Below are 16822 nucleotides of genomic sequence, written 5' to 3'. Positions count from 1 at the left end.
CTCCTTAGGTAGGTTTATTCCTAGGTATTTTATTCTTTTTGTTGCAATGGTGAATGGGATTTTTCTTAATTTCACTTTCTGATCTTTCATTGTTAGTATATAGGAATGCAAGAGACTTCTGTGCATTAATTTTGTATCCTCTAATTTTACCAAAATCATTGATTAGCTCTAGTAGTTTTCTGGTTGCATCTTTAGGATTCTCTGTGTATAGTATCATGTCATCTGCAAACAGTGACAGTTTTATTTCTTCTTTTCCTATTTGTATTCCTTTTATTTCTTTTTCTTCTCTGATTGCCATGGCTAGGACTTCCAAAACTATGTTGAATAATAGTGACAAGTGTGGACGTCCTTGTCTTGTTTCTGATCTTAGAGGAAATGCTTTCAGATATTCACCATTGAGAATGAGGTTTGCTGTCGGTTTGTTGTATGTGACCTTTATAATATTGAAGTAGGTTCCCTCTATGCGCACTTTCTGGAGAGTTTTGTCATAAACGGGAGTTGAATTTTGTCAAAAGTTTTTTCTACATCTATTGACGTGATCATATGGTTTTTAATCTTCAATTTGTTAATATGCTGTATCACATTGATTGATTTGCATATATTGAAGAATCCTTGTATCCCTGGGATAAATCCCACTTGATCATGGTGTATGATCCTTTTAATGTGTTGTTGGATTCTGTTTGCTAGTATTTTGTTGAGGATTTTTGCACCTATATTCATCAGTGATATTGGTCTGTAATTTTCTTTTTTGGTGATATCTTTGTCTGGTTTTGGTATCAGGGTGTTGGTGGCCTCGTAGAATGAGTTTGGAGGTATTCCTCCCTCTGCAATTTTTGGGAAGAGTTTGAGAACGATGGGTGTTAGCTCTTCTCTAAATGTGTGATAGAATTGACCTGTGAAGCCATCTGGTCCTGGACTTTTGTTTGTTGGAAGATTTTAATCACAGCTTCAATTTCATTACTTGTGTTTGATCTGTTCATATTTTCTATTTCTTCCTGGCTCACACTTGGAAGTTTATACCTTTGTAAGAATTTTTCCATTTCTTCCAGGTTGTCCATTTTATTGGCATAGAGTTGCTTGTAGTAGTCTCTTATGGTGCTTTGTATTTCTGTGGTGTCCTGTAACCTCCTCATTTTCATTTCTAATTTTATTGATTTGAGTCCTCTCCCTCTTTTTCTTGATGAGTCTGGCTAAAGGTTTATCAATTTTTTTTATCTTCTCCAAGAACCAGCTTTTAGTTTTATTGATCTTTGCTATTGTTTTGTTTCTATTTCATTTATTTCTGCTCTGATTTTAAGATTTCTTACCTTCTACTAACTTTGGGTTTTTCTTGTTCTTCTTTCTCTAGTTCCTTTAGGTGTAAGTTTAGATTGCTTATTTGAGATTTTTCTTGTTTCTTGAGGTAGGATTATATTGTTATAAACTTCCATCTTGGAACTGCTTTTGCTGCATCCCAAAGGTTTTGGATTGTCATGTTTTCGTTGTCATTTTTCTCCAGGTATTTTTTGATTTCCTCTTTGATTTCTTCAGTGATCTCTTGGTTATTTAGTAAGGTATTGTTTGCCTCCATATGTTTGTGTTTTGTACAGTTTTTTCCCCTGTAATTTATTTCTAATCTCATAGTGTTGTGGTCAGAAAAGATGCTTCATATGATTTCAATTTTCTTAAATTTACTGAGGCTTGATTTGTGACCCAAGATGTGATCTATCCTGGAGAATGTTCCGTGCGCACTTGAGAAGACAATGTAATCTGCTGTTTTTGGATGGAAGGACCTATAAATATCACTTAAATCTATCTGGTCTGTTGTGTCATTTAAAGCTTGTGTTTCCTTATTAATTGTCTGTTTGGATGATCTGTCCATTGGTGTAAGTGAGGTGTTAAAGTCCCCCACTATTATTGTGTTACTGTCAAGTTCCTCTTTTATAGCTGTTAGCAGTTGCCTTATGTATTGAGGTGCTCCTATGTTGGGTGCATAAATATTAATAATTGTTATATCTTCTTCTTGGATTGATCCCTTGATCATTATGTAGTGTCCTTCCTTGTCTCTTGTAAAATTCTTTAAAGTCTATTTTATCTGATATGAGTATTGCTACTCCAGCTTTCTTGTGATTTCTGTTTGCATGGAATATCTTTTCCATCCCCGCACTTTCAGTCTGTGTGTGTCCCTAGGTCTGAAGTGGGTCTCTTGTAGACAGCATATAGATGGGTCTTGTTTTTTTATCCATTCAGCAAGCCTATGTCTTTTGGTTGGAGCATTTAATCCATTCACATTTAAGGTGATTATCCATATCTGTGTTCCTGTTACCATTTTCTTAATTGTTTTGGGTTTTTTTTTTAGGTCCTTTTCTTCTCTTGTCTTTCTCACTTAGAGAAGTTCCTTTAGCATTTGTTGGTGGTGCTGAATTCTCTTAGCTTTTGCTTGTCTGTAAAGCTTTTGATTTCTCCATCGATTCTGAATGAGATCCTTGCTGGCTAGAATAATCTTGGCTGTAGGTTCTTCCCTTTCATCACTTGAAATATATCGTGCCACTCCCTTCTGGCTTGTAGAGTTTCTGCTGAGAACTCAGCTGTTAATCTTATGGGAGTTCCCTTGTATGTGGTCATTTTTCCCTTGTTGCTTTTAATAATTTTTCTTTGTCTTTAACTTTTGTCAACTTGATTACTATGTGTCTCAGCATGTTTGTCCTTGGATTTATCCAGCCTGGGAATCTCTGCGCTTCCTGGACTTGGGTGGCTACTTCCTTTCCCACGTTAGGGAAGTTATTGACTATAATCTCTTCAAATATTTTGTTGGGTCCTTTCTCTCCTCTCCTTCTGGGACCTCTATAATGTGAATGTTGGTGCGTTTAATGTTGTCCCAGTGGTCTCTTAGGCTGTCTTCATTTCTTTTCATTCTTTTTTTAAAATCTGTTCCACAATAGTGAATTCTACCATTCTGTCTTCCAGGTCACTTATCTGTTCTTCTGCCTCAGTTATTCTGCTACTGATTCCTTCTAGTGTATTTTTCATTTTAGTTATTGTATTGTTCATCTGTGTTTGTTTGTTCTTTAATTCTTCTATGTGTTTGTTCTTTATTTCTTTAGGTCTTTGTTAAACATTTCTTGCATCATCTCGATCTTTGGCTCCATTATTTTTCCGAGGTCCTGGATCATCTTCATGATCGTTATTCTGAATTCTTCTCCTGGAAAGTTGCCTATCTCCACTTCATTTAATTGTTTTGCTGGGTTTTTATCTTGTTCCTTCATCTAATACATAGTTCTCTGCCTTTTCATTTTGTCTAGTTTTCTGTGAATGTGGTTTTCGTTCCACAGCCTGCAGGATTGTAGTTCTTCTTGCTTCTGCTGTCTGCCCTCTGGTGTATGAGGCTGTCTAAGTGCCTTGTGCAAGCTTCCTGATGGGAGGGACTGGTGGTGGGTAGAGCTGGGTGTTGCTCTGGTGGGCAGAGCTCAGTAAAACTTTAATCTGCTTGTGATGGGTGGGGCTGAGTTCCCTCCTTGTTGATTGTTTGGCCTGAGGTGACCCAGCACTGGAGGTGACCAGTGCTGGTCACAGGCTCTTTGGTGGGGCTAATGGCAGACTCCGTGAGGGCTCATGCCAAGGAGTACTTCCCATTACTTCTGCTGCCAGTGTCCTTGTCCCAACAGTGAGTCACAGCCACCTCCCACCTCTGCAGGGGACCCTCCAACACTAGCAGGTAGGTTTGGTTGAGTCTCCTCTGGGGTCACTGCTCCTTACCCTTGGGTCCTGATGTGCATACTACTTTTTGTGTGCCTTCCAAGAGTGGAGTCTCTGTTTCCCCCAGTCCTGTCAAAATCCTGCAATCAAATCGCGCTAGGCTTCAGTCTAATCCTCTGGGAATTCCTCCTCCCATTGCTGGACCCCCAGATTGGGAAGCCTAACGTGGGGCTCAGAATCTTCACTCCAGTGGGTGGACTTCTGTGGTATAATTTTTCTCCTGTTTGTGAGTCACCCACCCAGCAGTTATGGGATTTGATTTTCTTGTGATTGTGCCCCTCCTACCATCTCATTGCGGCTTATCCTTTGTCTTTGGATGTGGGGTCTCTTGTTTGGTGAGTTCGAGTGTCTTCCTGTCGATGACTGTTCAGCAGTTAGTTGTGATTCTGGTGCTCTCGAAAGAGGGAGTGAGCGTATATCCTTCTACTCTGCCATCTTTAACTAATCTGCATTTATATTTTTAAATGAATATTATTTTGTGACATGTTGGGGTTGATGACATTGAGGCACAAAAATAATTTCACTCTAGAAATCATATATCTTGGCACCCGTCCCTCATCCTGGCATCATGCTGGGCAAAGGGCTGATGCATTCGGTAGTCATATATATAGTCAGAGCAGGGGGCTGGCTGCTGTGATGGAAGAATCCTTATCTGTCCCTGTCATTACCTTCATGGAGCTTACTGTAACTTTTGGGTAGTAGATAAATATGAAAAAGACCAAATATAATATCAATTAGTGGAACTAGAGCCAGGAGTAGAAAACTTAGAGTGTTGGACCTCGTGTGTGTGCCTAGCTAGCACCCTGACTGGTTCCTAGCAGGTGCTCAGGAAATATTTGTTAAACGAATAAATATTTTTTATATCCCATATGATTGCTCTGAGCTATCATATATTTGCATCTCCATTGGTAAGAATGAGGCTTCAAGATTCTCAACCATTTTTCTCCCTGGAAAATTGGCTTTCTAATACATACAGTTAACAAATGAGTATCAGAATAATCTAGTCTGCTGACTCTATGTCCAGGGAGACTTCTGAGGTGGAAGATTCTCCTATGCGTTAGAGGTAGGGACTTTCAGTGAAGACTTTTTAATAGATCTTCATATGTCATTGCTGTGCAGAGACCCTGCCCCTCTTTAAATCTTTGGTGTCCTTCAGGGACTCTTCATATTAGCTTTCAAATCACCAACTATCATTTCACAAATAATTCCTTTTCTCTCATTTGTGACTATTTCAATGCATTGTCTTCTGGATCAAGCTAAATAGTTCCGCTCTTTCCTTGGCTTTTCTACCTTTGAAATTTTTGTAGATTATAATTATTCCCCATCTTGGCAATGGCTTCAATGAATTATCCATTTTCTTTAATCCACCCAGATAACTGGATTCTTTTATGGGCTTAATCATCTTGCTGCTCTTGTCTGGAGTTCTTCTCATTGCTTTTCATTGGTTCTGAAAGGAGATGCCTCAAACTGAACTCTGCACTCTGGTGAGATTTTTAAGGAGCAGATGTTCTCTTGGTATCCCTATGATGCAATTTTATTGCTATGTGGCTTTTTATGACATGATCAACAACTTGTGTTTTCTCCAAAACTGTGCCTAAAGCTTTGCAAACCTTTACTTTCACTTACGGGTCTTCACTTTATTTGTATTTTGTGAAGAGGGAGAGAAAGAAAAAGAAGGAGGGAGACTGCCCACATGTGTGTATGAGATATAAGACAGAAGTGTCAAATGCATTTACATTTCCAGGGAGATGAAGAGGGGAAGGGCAAGATATATAAAATAAATAGCTAAAAGTACATATTATACAACATAAGTGAATATAGCCAATATTTTATAATAGCTATAAATGGAATACAACCTTTAAAAATTGTGAATTACGGGCTTCCCTGGTGGCGCAGTGGTTGAGAGTCTGCCTGCCGATGCAGGGGACACAGGTTCGTGCCCCGGTCCGGGAGGATCCCACATACTGCGGAGCGGCTGGACCCGTGAGCCATGGCCGCTGAGCCTGTGCGTCTGGAGCCTGTGCTCTGCAACGGGAGAGGCCATAACAGTGAGAGGCCCGCGTACCGCAAAAAAAAAAGATTGTGAATTACTATCTTGTACACTTGAAACTTATATAACATTGTACATCAACTATACTTTAATTAAAAAATTAAATTCAAAAGAAGGGTAGATAAGCTCCCTAGTCTAAAAAAAAAAAAAAACGAAAAGAAATAATTTCTTTGGACCCAATCCATTAGAGTTTACAGCTATCTAACTTAACAACCTTAAGAGCTCTGATTCACTCAGTAGTTTATAAAATATTTTTTTATAGATAGATACATCGTTAGGTACATAGATATATAATATTTAATCCTGTGGGACAGAATTATCCCCATTCTACAGATGATGAAACCAATCACCAGGGGAGTCCAAGAGCTGGCCTACTGAAGCAATGGTCAGATCTGGACAGTCCTGGATCCCCTGACTCCCAAGCCAGAGCCCTTTCTCCTCCAAAACAGCTGCTTCCTCTACCACAGCTGTTGTTTAGAGAAGCCAATTCCAGTTTCAGATACTGTATATATAATAAAACATTAGGGTAAACTTTATACGCATCCTCAAATACTGATTGTATACTTTGTTTTATCAGATTGTTTTGCAAATGTCAAAAGAAGGGAATAAAGAAACTAGGAAACCGGAGTGCAGCTCATGTTTTTCTTTGCAGAGACCCCGGTGAAAGACTCGTATCATGAGCCAAGGACAAGCCCACTGCTCCGAGCTTCCTCTGGTAGAGTGAGAGAGACCAAACATTACCACGCTCTGGTGATAATAAAACAGAACACACAGCATGAATAATACAATGATGATTTACCGGGCTGAGAGTCCCCAAATTATTAACAGGTTGTCTTTCCAAATGTTCTCTAGAAGGAAGTTGTTTGGAATAATGAATGCATGTTCTCATGGCAAAACGTCTTATAAATGAGGTTAAGAGTGTAGGTCTTAGCCACAAAAGCCTGGTTATAGATGCATGGATTATAGTACTAGGTGTCCCAGTGTCTCTATAGTTAAAAAAAAAAAAAAAAAAAAATGTGTTCTGGGATGTTTAGGACACAAACCTAAACCCTAGCCCTCAAGCACTGCAGTAAATCAGGATCTCTCCAGGCTCTCCAAATCACCAGCATCCAGGTGGAATCCTGTGGCCTGAGGAAGGAGCTCCGGGGGTACAGAGACAGTGAGGGCCAGGAGAAGGCCCCTGGAGAAAGGAGGAATAGGGCAGTTGACATTAGAAGCTATTGTGAGGGCCAGAGACTCCTGCCACGTAAACCTGAGGAGAGGTTCTTCCTTTCTTTACTCTTGCCAGCCCTGAAGGCTGAGCCATCACCTCTGCCTTCTGCTATTTGCCACTTGTTGCTTCAAGTTTCCCTTTGAATAGAAACATTTTGGGTTGGAATTGAGGCTCAGGGCTTCCTCCTCACGCTGTGTTCCTGAAGCCAGCACACAGTGATGCAAAAGGTTGGCTGTGTTGATACCTTTTCAGGTCCCCTTCCATAAAGATCATACCAGAGGAAACAGTCTTTGCCATGCTCTGCTCCCCTGCTGCTCTACCAATATCATTCTGTAATTTAACAAGGACTTATTTAATACATAAAACTTGCAAGATATAACTGGCTAAAGTATCAGGGGCTTAGGTTGTGACTATTTGGAGAACTTAAATCTGATATCATCTGGTATCAATTACCCAGATTAACATCCTTATTCTTAAGGTTATCTATTTATATCTAAATTTTTAGTGCAAATTTTCAAAGATTTCCTTCATATTCTTGCAACAATGATGGGCTCTGGAGTAGGACTGCCTGGTTTACAAGCTTTTTTGCTGTTTATTTAATAACTTATACAAGGGGAGTAAAAATAATCCCTACCTCAAAGGGTTGTTGAGAGGATTAATGGACTGGTTTTTGTAATGAACTTACCTTCATAATTACCAGGGTAAGCACTCAGTGTTTTCTTTGATATTATCATTGTCGTCTATGATGGTCTGGCACCTGTGGATTTATAATGACCTCCCAGGCTCTTCCAGTGGAAGACAGAGAGTGGGAAGAAGCGATTCCTCTTCTTTGCTCTCACCACTACAGCGACTGGCCTACCCAAGCCCAACCCCAGAATGAATGAAAAGGGGAGATGGTCCAAGGGCAGTGGATGGAGAAGGAGGCAGCAGAGCATAATAGTGATGAACATGTATTTGGGGGGCCCACTGTCTGGGTTTGAGCCCCCTCTCCACCCCTTAACTCCTATATGACCTTGAGCAAGTTACATAAACTCTCAGTGCCTCAGGTCCCATCTCTGTAAAAAGTATATAATGATAGTATCTACTCACAAGGTTGTTGGGAGTATTAAGTGAGTTAATGTATATAAAGAAAATAGAATAATACCTGGTATACTGTAAGTACTATAGAAGGAAGTAAGAAAGGGAGTGCTAACCCAGATACAGTTACTATTAACAAGCAGTCCCCTCCAGTGGCTTTTCTTGAATCCCTTATGTATCCAAGATGCGTTTATAGGTCAAGTGTCTTTACCCACCTGAGTTTTTTCAATAATTTTCTAACTATCTTCTCATTTTTTTGGTATATGTTTGCAGTTTTTTCTAGCATGGTTTCTTGATGTCATTGTAACTTTATTATCAACTTTAGAAAAGAAACAGACGAACAGATTTAAGCCCTCCCTTACATAAATAGACTCTTAGTTTGCAACTGGAGGGTATCCAAATTTTTCCCCTTCAGTGTCTAAAAAGATAGGTAAGAAGCAGTCAAATCCATGTCTGTCTCTGCAAGAGGGATAACGCAGTCGTTCTTGTACAATTCCTATTCTCAAGCAACACTGGACTCTTCTTCTTTGATTAATCCGTTTATGTAAGGCTATGCAATTTTTCCAAACAAAATGGTCTGAAATGATGAGAGACAGCGGACAGAATAAGACAGCATAAAGCAGGCATCTGCCCCTATATTTGTTACTTAGCCCCTCTGAGCTTCAGTTTCCTCCTTTGTAAAATGGATATAATACCACGTACGATTTGGTGCACAATTTACAGTCACTGAGATCATGAATTATTATTGCAATGCTTTATTTTACTGTGTTAGTTGTGTTTTCTTTATTGGTTTTATCAAAAATCTGCATTTATCCATGGAAGTATGCTATGTAGGTTAGTTCCATCTTTCATGTGTGGTGAGGCAGGAGAGGGTCGAGGACAGTTGATCTTAGGGAATGGATGGATTGCATGCCCCTCAGGAATGCCTCCATAGATGTTGTCTTCCTCCCTTGAACTTCTGATATGTCCCCAGAGGCAGAGAGCTCACAGCTGTGTTCCCTGACAAGTCTGCAGTGTGCTGTTCCACGCCTAAGGTTTGTGCAGAAATGTAAGGTCCAGCAGTGAACCATACTGACATAAAGTTTGACATTCTCTTGTGAATGTTAAAGAGCTGACAAGGACACTTGGCTGAATTGAAGGCCATCTTTCCTTCCTGTGGAAGCAGTTCACAGAAGTCTCTGTAGTCATGGACAAGTGTCTCCTGAAGTGGTTTGGGGTCACCACTGGCACACAAACAGAAGTACAGCCAAGACCCTGGTTACCTAGGTCATAAAGCATGGCTCTAGTAATCGTAGTCTAGAGCATTTTTAAAGCAGATGCAACCAAATGCCTGCCCCAGTCATGACAAAATGAAGATCGCAGAAGGGAGAGCTCTCATGGCACGGGAAAGTCTCAACGTTCAGACCTGTGTCCCCTCCCGGGAGGACCTCTTGGTATTGAGTATGCTAATTTGCTGTGTCTTCTCATTCATGAGTGTCTGTGGCAGCATTATGAAAAGTCAGTGAGATCTACAATGGTGAGTTTTCTGCTTCTAATTTTTCCACGTTGATTATAATTTCTAAAATATGGAAGGATGAAACATATTCTGAATCATCTACTAGACTACCTTATAACTAAGTAGTGCCACATGATCTCAGTGCTCTGGTTCATCTGTGAGTTTACTGTCATATTGATCCCCAGGGATAACATACAGATAGAGGTTTTCTGGCTGGCTTTAGGTGATATGTCCTAATGTTAATGAGACAGCGTTCATCATGTGTCTGCTATTGTATTCTTGTTGGATTCTTTTACTGATTATAAAGGCAAAACTTCTCTTTTATAGTGATCAGCTACAACTGAAAGATATTTTCACAGACTAGGATTTTAGCTTCATAATTTAATAAATGTAGGATGTTTTGACATCATGAAAATGACAGTGTGGTGGAATAATGTTCTACATTAATTGTCACAGGTTAATGAGAAAAGAACAGAGGCAGACTTAATATATAAATGGGATTTTTGTACCAAATGAAGAATAAATGACATCACAACAGCTAGTAAAAAATGCCAAAGGTTTGATAGTTGGTCAAATAGAGAATTCTGGTTGAATAATTAAGTCATCACAGGGCATATAGCGGTATAAGCATTACTGAACTCACAGAAATCCATGCAGAGCAATAGGTACCATCCATGTTTCTCACAGATGTTCCTTCCAGACCCATCTTTGTACATCACAACTTGCAGTAGTTCATGAGGAGTAAGTGGTAGTAAACAATGAGGAATTTTCCATTAAATTATATTTTAAGATTATTTTTTAGTATTAGTTTTTGGGTGGACTGCTAAATGGATGGGCCCATTAAAACAGTGGATTGTGGTCTAAATTAGCTATTCTTTAAAGAGGAAAGATGACTACAGTGATGACTATGATTTAAGGAATGGTCCATCAGGCTCAACATTACAACTATACAAGTTTAAAGAAAATGAATCAAATGCCATATGTGTGTGTGTGTGTGTGTGTGTGTGTATGTTACAATTGAACCCACATAGATCATTTAGTTCAGCAAAACAACATATCATCTGCCACGTCAAATTATTTGAATAGTTTTAGCTACATAGTTTTATTTGTATATGTTAAAAGATAAACTGAGAATATTAAATTTTTTAAGAGTTTATTGAGTATTTTTTTCTCAGATATTATTTTTTTATTGGGGTATAGTTGCTTTACAACTTTGTGTTAGTTTCTGCTGTACAGCAAAGTGAATCAGCTATATGGATACATATATCCCCTCTTTTTGGAATTTCCTTCCCATTTAGGTCACCACAGAGCATTAAGTGGAGTTTGCTGTGCTATATGGAAGGTTCTCATTAGTTTCTATTTTATACATACTAGTGTATATATGTCAATCCCAATCTCCCAATTCATCCCACTCCCCCTTCCCCCCTTGCTGTCCATATGGTTCTTCTCTACGTCTGTATCTTTATTTCTGCCTTGCAAACAGGTTCATCTGTACTGTTTTTCTGGCTTCCAGAAATATGCGTTAATATACGATATTTGTTTTTCTCTTTCTGACTTCACTCTATATGACAGTCTCTAGGTCTATCTGTGTCTCTACATATGACCCAATTTCATTCCTTTTTATGGCTTAGTAATATTCCATTGTATATATGTGCCACATGTTCTTTATCCATTCATCTGTCGATGGGCATTTAGGTTGCTTCCATGACCTAGCTATTGTAAATAGTGCTGCAGTGAACATTGGGGTGCATGTGTCTTTTTGAATTATGGTTTTCTCTGGGTATATGCCCCATAGTGGGATTGCTGGGTCATATGGTAATTCTATTATTTTTAGTTTTTTAAGGAACCTCCATTCTGTTCTCCATAGTGGCTCGTATCAATTTACATTCTCACCAACAGTGCAAGTGGTTTCCCTTTTCTCCACACCCTCTCCAGCACTTGTTGTTTGTAGATTTTTTGATAATGGCCATTCTGACTGGTGTGAGGTGATACCTCATTGTAGTTTTGAGTTGCATTTCTCTAATAATTAGTGATGTTGAGCAGCTTTTCATGTGCCTCTTGGCCATCTGCATGTCTTCTTTGGAGAAATGTCTATTTAGATCTTCTGCCCATTTTTGGATTGAGTTGTTTGTTTTTTTGATATTGAGCTGCATGAGCTGTTTGTATATTTTGGAGATTAATCCCTTGATTTGAGCATTTATTGATTGGACTCGGGTAGTGCCAAATCAGAAGTTCTTAGGAACCCTCCACTAACAGGAGTCAAGGGAAAGACTTATATAGAGAAACTGTAGCAAAGAAAGGAAATTATTTGATTGGCTATTGCTTAAAGTCTAGTTGGCTGTTTGTTTGTGATTGGTTGTCCTTAGTGTTTTCATTTGGTACCTTGGAGGCATTTACAGGTTGGGATTTTGGTTTGCTTATGGAGGTCACCGTGGCATTAGAGTCTAATGGCCTCCTTGTTTAATTAATTTAATGTATAATATGAAGCTTTGTTTAGATTTTTACAATATATGAATTATAAGCATGTTTGCACATAATTAAAATATAATAATAATTTAAGACAATGATGAAAGATTATAACAATTTTTTCCTCCAAAAGTTTTCTTTATTCAACTACTATATAAGAGTTTTTTAATGGATAAAGGTTTTAGTAGTAAAATTTAAGATTGATGGAATGCCCATTGTACATACATAATTTCTTACTCTTCTCATTCTAAAACTAGAAAATTATATTCCAAAGGAATAAATTACTTGTCCAAAGTCATACAAGTACTAAGTAGCAGAACAAAGATTTGAAATAAAATATGCAGGGTTGCAATTTCTACTCTTTTCTCAAAACAATAAATGTCCCACAGTTTTAGCCAAGTAAATATAAGAGGGACAGTTAACAAAAATAATGAGTTTGGTTTTGGAAAAGTTGACCAGTAGTTCTTATTCTTTGATGGTGATTGTACTCTAGGTCCAGGGATTTGATGAAGCTGTAAATCATTAGGATGAATGATTCTTGCATAAGAATAAAGAGCATTCTACACTAGCTCAGAAGTACTCATCAAAAGTGGAAACTATTGGGCTTCCCTGGTGGTACAGTGGTTGAGAGTCCGCCTGCCGATGCAGGGGACACGGGTTCATGCCCCGGTCCGGGAAGACCCCACATGCGACGGAGTGGCTGGGCCCGTGAGCCACGGCCGCTGAGCCTGCGGGTCCGGAGCCTGTGCTCTGCAACAGGAGAGGCCCCAACAGTGAGAGGCCCGTGTACTGCCAAAAAAAAAAAAAAAAAAGTGGAAAGTATTTAGCAACTGCTGCATGAATATCACTCATCTTCCACTTTTAACACGATATCAATATTCACTATTAACAAATGTGATTTATAGGGAAAATGATTGCTTTTCTACTCCTCCCCCTTCTCTTCTTCCTTCTCCTTCTCTTCCTTCTTCCTCTTGCTGTTTCCCCACCTCTCTTCCTCTTCTTCCTCCTAAACCTTCTCCTTCTTCTTCACTTTTTTGCCCTGTTCCTTTCTCCCACCTCTGGTCGCCTGATGTCATTGTCCACCTCTAGAGACATTTCCCCCATGTTGATCTTCTAAGTAGGAAACTTTGCCTTCATAGAGCGACTTAGAGTGATACCAGCTCCACTGTCCAGGGCAAGAGAAAAGACTTTCATTTATCTTATAGGTGGATTATAATGTCCCAACAATTGAGAATACAAAATTAACACTGGAAGACAGTATTTGCTGGAGGGAATGAATATATCAGAAAGGCATCAGATCTTTTCAAATAAAAGCAAATCAAATATTTATTGAGCAACTACCATGTGCGAGGACTAGAGTAGTAGGTAAAAAATGAAAACAAGGATAAGGCAAACCTTGTCTTCAGATTGGGCATACAAAAATGTAAATTACAATGCAAGCTAAATAGTTGCTCAAGACAGCTATGAAAAAAGTTAAAAAGAGATATAAAAGTAATTTATAAATAAATAGTGAAGGCTAATGTTATAAAGTTGAAAAAAGACGGAGGTAGAATTTGAATTGTATCTGGAAATTTTATAAGAATTTGCATAATGGGAGAAGGGAAAATATATATAATATTATATAATATATAATATATATTGTTGGAAGAAAGTGCTGAATTATTCTGATCAATTCTCTGTATAATTAGACAAATCAATAACAAAATATTTTAACAAAACCCCAAATCACTAATGAAGATCTCCATTTGAAGAAATTGTATATTATTATCAGGAAGAGTAGGGATGGTAGTATTGGTAACAGTAGAAAGAATTGTAGTTATGGTGGTAGCTACCACATATGGAAACCCTACTACATCTACTACATGCCAAGAACTGTAAACAGTACTGCAGACCCATCATGAATCTAAAAGATTAAATGTGGCAGGTCATGAGTGGTAACTATAAATTGTTTATTTTTTCCTTACCTATTGGAGTCCATCTTTTACATTTAAACATGCATTACCTTAAGTATTAGAAATTGTCAGAAAAACAATTTGTATGGGGAGAAAACGTATTATTTTGGCACCAGGCAAAATGAAAAAAGTTCTTTTTGCACACATGTTTCCAGTTTTGCTGCTTAATTTTGCAAAGAGGTAATTCTACGTCAAAATTAGGCCGAGTGAAAAATGCACACACAGTAATCTTCATTTTCATTATCTGGAGTAGTTCAAAAGGCTCAAAAAATGGAACTATTCTCAGAGAAAGGAATGCATGTTCAGGTAATTACAAATAACAGACGCATCTGGTTATCTTAATTGTTTGGGAATGTCTCAATTAGCTGAGAATGTTTTCATGATGACTTGGAGACAGTGAAAATTTTTCATAGCAGATAGGATTCAACAGTGAGTGGAAATATAGGCAGCTCACCCTGAAGTCTATTTATGACTACAGAATCCATTCAAAGATTCATATCTTTTGGATTTTATTTGCCTGTAAAGGGAACAGAAATGTGATTTTGTTTTGTTTTGATCTCTGCAGCTTCATGGTTGATCTGAAGAGGAGGTAGGACTGTCGATCCTGTGGATGCCTAGGCTAAGGTAAGGCATGCCAGCCTCGTATTTTCCATCTTGACCACAGTTCCATTTCTTAACAGAGGTTGCTTCTCGATGAAATTCGAGTTTTAGGCTTCACTGAAATGTGATTCTCAGGTTTACTCAGTAATTTGGGCTTGCTCCTTGAGAAGCTTAGAAGGATCCCCAAATATAGGTGCATCCTCAGTCTTGTTTAGGACTGACGGTTTTTGGATACTTTGAAATAATTCACATTGGTATACTCTGCTCAGTTACTCAGCAACATTGCTTATCTTAGACCTGCCACCGTAGGATTTCTACCATACCCTGTCATGCTTCTAGGAGGTCAAATTCAATCCAGATCCTGGTCTTTTCTGAGTTTTACTTTTTTAAATATTGTATTTACTTTTAAAAAAGAGACTTGTCAACTGCAGGACAGTGCATAAGCAATTACCACGATATCCAACAAATCCATGTCTTGTACTCCCAGGCTTCCTTCCTGGATGAAAATGCCCCTCTACCCAACTCCCTTGCTTTGTGGTTTATTAATGTAGATTAAAAGAGATGGGCTCATCTGTTACAGGGGCAATTTCCAATGCAACTATTTAGAAAGGTTCCAAGAGAGATTTTTCCAATCTTGACAAACACTCTCTAAAGCCAGAGGAAGCTTTTCATAATTCTTAGTGAAGAGGTTATGAATTATTAGATCTCACTAATTCTTTGCTTAATAGCCAGTTTACATAGAAAACATGATCTGGATTAAATCCTATAGACAGAGGGGAGACACACCTGGGGGGATTAATCTAACCAGCAAGCAGATGCCCTGTTGTCCCAAACAAATTGTGAGCAATATTATTTATCTGTCAGCCCTTGAAATAGAACATGCACTACTCCACCAAATCTTCCTTACCTGTAGGGATTAGCAGGGGAAACCTAACACTCTGGCGGTTAACTACTCCTATAAAAGAAGTCAGCATCTTCCTAATTTTTCAGTGCAGCTCCACATGTATACAGCATAAATGCTTAGGAAGTATTAAAGAGGGTACAAATGAAAGGGAGTGGGAAATAGGGAGATGTTCAGGAGAGAAATCGTTGACCTCCTCTCAGGAATGGTAGGATGTAAGATTCTGGTGCTTTAACCATGTTTCAACTTCTAGCCTATAGGTATACCTTTTAAAAAGTAGAGCCTACACCTGCTATTTTTCAGAGCCTTACAAAGTCACAAGGATCTCTAGTTAATAGGCATCTAGTCAATAGTATTTCTTCTTAAATTCTGGACTCCTAGAAGCAAAAATATTAGTGAATTAGTACATTAAGTCATGGATCCCATATGGACCAAGGCTCTGTCTCTCAGGGCTTCTCTCCTGCCTCACATTTTCTCACCCCATCCTTGCTTTCCCACTGTGGAGATGTTAGACAATTCATTGTTGGATTCTGTACAAACTCTTCATGTTTTGGAAGATAGCAAGCAATCCCTTTAACTTACATAGACTGAAAACCTTTTCTTTGTGAATGAAATATTAAGTGGCTGTCATGTAGACATAAAACCTACCCTCAAGGAACATCTTCTTACCCCTAATTCCATGTCTTTTCACCAAGAAGTACACTAGCTTTGGCCCCTTCCCTTTAATATATACCACTATCCTTCAGGGTTTCCAATTTTCACCATTCCTAAATCCGCCAGAATTGTTATCCATGTCAGAAAATCCTCTATAATTGTCTTCCCTTCAATACCTATCCACCCTTCAGGGTTCACTTAAGTCTAACCCCTCCCAACTGCCTTGAAGCCTTTGATTACTATTCTAGTTTCTAAAGACCTTCCATCTCAGAAGAGTTACAGTATTTAGTTCAGCAGTGGGTAACATGAACATTCAATCAAACCCAGTGCTACTTGCATTACCGTGTATATAGTGAGAGTAGTAATCTTGCTTAGAACAGGAATATGCTTTATGTATTTAGCACTATGTTTGGTCAATAATAGGTTATCAGGTAGGATAGATTAAGGGGAGAGAATCTGCCAGGCTGCGATCCTAGACTCTTCCAATGGTGGTTCTGAATGGATGTTTTAGACCTTATGGAAATGAAAGTTAAATATTTAAGGATATGTTGGCAACTGGCTGGTTTTATTACCAATGGAAAAGTCCAAAAATGTTCATAATATAAAAATGTCAGAAATGACATTATAGATTATGGAGACCAATATTCACTTATTACAAACTAGGAAGCAAAGTTTCAAG

The 16822-nt window shown here is 38.5% G+C and overlaps 1 long non-coding RNA gene across 2 annotated transcripts in view; it reads right to left on the bottom strand.

Annotated features, from left to right (window-relative positions):
* The window catches only part of LOC137205656 (uncharacterized), a 734230-nt gene that overhangs the window by 425683 nt on the left and 291725 nt on the right, over nucleotides 1-16822 (bottom strand). Inside the window, exon 4 of one of the 2 annotated variants that reach the window (XR_010934237.1) lies at nucleotides 12166-12825. The exons of the other annotated variant lie outside the window; for it this stretch is intronic. This is a non-coding gene — a long non-coding RNA (uncharacterized lncRNA). Of the gene's footprint in view, nucleotides 1-12165; nucleotides 12826-16822 lie in introns of those variants that run through there. 2 annotated transcript variants of the gene reach the window in all.

This window comes from Pseudorca crassidens, chromosome 14 (assembly GCF_039906515.1).
Source record: "Pseudorca crassidens isolate mPseCra1 chromosome 14, mPseCra1.hap1, whole genome shotgun sequence".
NCBI lineage: Eukaryota > Metazoa > Chordata > Mammalia > Artiodactyla > Delphinidae > Pseudorca > Pseudorca crassidens.
Note: the sequence above shows the minus strand (reverse complement) of the source record. Positions and strands in the feature narration are given on the sequence as shown.